The 2,686-nt window shown below is 37.0% G+C and overlaps 1 long non-coding RNA gene across 1 annotated transcript; it reads left to right on the top strand.

The window, feature by feature from the left end:
* Positions 1-1,345: 1,345 nt before the first annotated feature.
* Positions 1,346-2,193, top strand: LOC137233531 (uncharacterized). Its single transcript, XR_010947505.1, has 2 exons — positions 1,346-1,536; positions 1,637-2,193. It is a non-coding gene; the product is annotated as an uncharacterized lncRNA (long non-coding RNA).
* The last annotated feature ends 493 nt before the right edge of the window (positions 2,194-2,686 follow it).

Genomic DNA, 2,686 nt, shown 5'->3' with positions numbered 1-2,686 from the left:
CACATTTGATATGTCGGACTCCCTTTTTCTATAAAAAAAAGACTGTTCTTATCTCCCTCAACCGTTAAAGCTGTATATGTTTGTTTCTATACTATTAATTTGGTTTTACCCTCAGCTGATGATATTTATACTGTAGCTGAGCAGTTTTGTATCTCGACGCTTGCCAAACCATTGTCCATCAATAACTCGGTAAAAAAAAAATATATATCCTGCCCTAAATTTGGCCTATCTGCATACATTTTAATAAGCTTTTTCCGTCTGACTCTGCCCTCCCCCCTCATCACTTTTTCCTAATCCTTTTATTCACTCCTCCCTCCGTCTTTTTCGCTTCATCTATCTCCATCTTCGTCTCATTCTATCTCTTTCTCAATCTCCTTCCCTCTTTTCTCTTCTCTCAATTCCTTCTCATTCTTCTGCATCCCTTATTGCCTGTCCTAGAGGGTGGTATGTACTTTAATCCAGTCCCACTCCGAGTCCTAATCCCAGTCCCAGTCCGTCTCTGGATAATATATTACTCTGTACCAAAGCACTCATCAACAGCTTTCATTTGATATCCATACTGTATAAACACTGTCTAGGCATTCACTGGCCCACGTTTTGGCCTATATCTCGAGACCCTAGTCACCCAGGGTATGAAAATTACCCTCTACACAATTAAGGCTTTCCTGAATTTAAAAAAATGTCATAGTACCTCTAAATCGCGGGCCCCTTCAGAACCCCCCCCCCCCCTCTCGCCGGACCTGGTGATGTGCTATACTTGATATCATTCGCTATAATATTTTTTATTGATAAGCAGGTTGTTTAATTAAACACCAAGCAATTGCACGGAAGTATATCCGCACCACCTGAAAATAAGAGTGCCACTGCGTATACGTAACATTTTAATATTACGTATAAACAAATAAAAAAAACTGCAATATAATAATATTGCGACTATAAACTGAGATATAACCTATCCTATATTTCAAGTTAGATCAACCTACATACGGGGTGCAAAACAACTTCAAAATCGATTCAGTAATTTAGGAGTCCATTAGCCTCAAACCTGTGACAAGTGTTTTTTATATATTAAGATAAATAATAAAATAAATAAATAAAAAAAGTAATGAACGAGATTAGTCTGGTGTCATTGGGCCACTTGAGGGCAGATCGCTGCCACAACACACAATTATTAGAAGAATTTCTGGGGAAGAGCAGTCATTCTGAGCTAAGCTTGATCTTGCAGTAACATTGCAGCACTCGTCATAAACAAATTGAAACATGTTGATATTCTCTTCTGTATTTTTGAGCCTTTTACAGTACACATTTTGGTACAGAAAGGAAATGTGATATGGCAACCGTTTCTGCAACGCATTCTGCTGCAATAGAAATCACGACATCAATTACAATAAGATTAAAAAACAAAACTCAAGTGACAATAGCTAACTATAAAAGCGACGACATGCACGAACAACATCATTAAAATATTAATTTCTGTCTTAATTGCAAGTACAACGCAACGTTACAAGCGCAAATATGTTGAACTTTTATAAATTGGTAAGGACATAGTACGAGAATGTTTATCTTACGAAATTTTAACTCCTTATGCGTTTTCAACTTCTTTTTTTAAAATCTATCTAAATTTTCTCTTTCACAGTTTGTGGTGTTCGCTGCCCTGTTGAGCTTTGCCGCTGCACGCCCCAGCCTCCTGGTTGCACCAGCCGCTGTTTCACATCAGAGCATCACACAAATTCATGGTTCGCATTATCCTTTAGTTGTTGGTACGCCATACGTCACAGCAGTGCATCCAATTTATACACACCCCATCATTCACCATCCTCATCATGTTGTTATTGGTTAAATCTTTTGGAGGTTGTAATCGAAGCGGCTAGGATTAATTGAAAGGCGACTGGACTTTTCTATTAAGTAAATACTCAGCACCTGCTACAATATTCTTCATTGGACGCAATTCACATTTGACTTAAAGTGTTCAAACATTAAATTTTCCTATTCTTTTAGCGCTCGTTGCGTTGCAGTGCATTTTGGATATGTTAAATTTTTTTTATAAATAAATTTTTTTATTATTTTTATAAGGATATGATACAAAAAATAAACTTTTTTTTTAAGATTTCTCAAAAAAATTTAGAGCGAGCAATAACAAAATGTAATCTTTGAAAATTTTTTAATTAGTAAAGTGGTCAGTTTGATAAGGGAGTGACTTTTTGTAATTGGATATGGTGGTGGTATGAGATTTAAATCCTGGGATCTGGCCGCGATAGCAGGCATCGATATTGGAAAACGCTGAGAAAGCTCAGTGTATGAATAGGGTCCGGCCACAATATGAACTTCTCAAAGAAATAATCTTTTTGGGTTGAACATCCACAGTTTCTATTCACTTTCTCTGAAGGGTTAAGATCTAGGTTTTAAAAAATGTCAATGTGCTGCTAACACCGAAGACAGTCAAGGTGAAACAAATGAATTGCATGCATGAGAAAGTTCAACGCCCTCGGCTGCAAAAGATTTAGCTCCAACATTAGTTTGATAACATCGATCCAAGCTATAAGAATATCTTTGGGGATTTGGTACTAAAGGGGTTGTGTAGGGCAACTAATTCTCAACTGCCTATTTGGAAGGTAACGCAAGTTTTTAATGGAAAGAGGGGCTGTGTGTTCTATAAGGTTATATCAAATCGTTTCCGCAATGTTCG

Source organism: Eurosta solidaginis, chromosome 5, assembly GCF_040869045.1.
Source record: "Eurosta solidaginis isolate ZX-2024a chromosome 5, ASM4086904v1, whole genome shotgun sequence".
Lineage (NCBI taxonomy): Eukaryota > Metazoa > Arthropoda > Insecta > Diptera > Tephritidae > Eurosta > Eurosta solidaginis.
The sequence above is the reverse complement of the archived record's forward strand: the minus strand, read 5'-3'. Positions and strand labels throughout refer to the sequence as shown.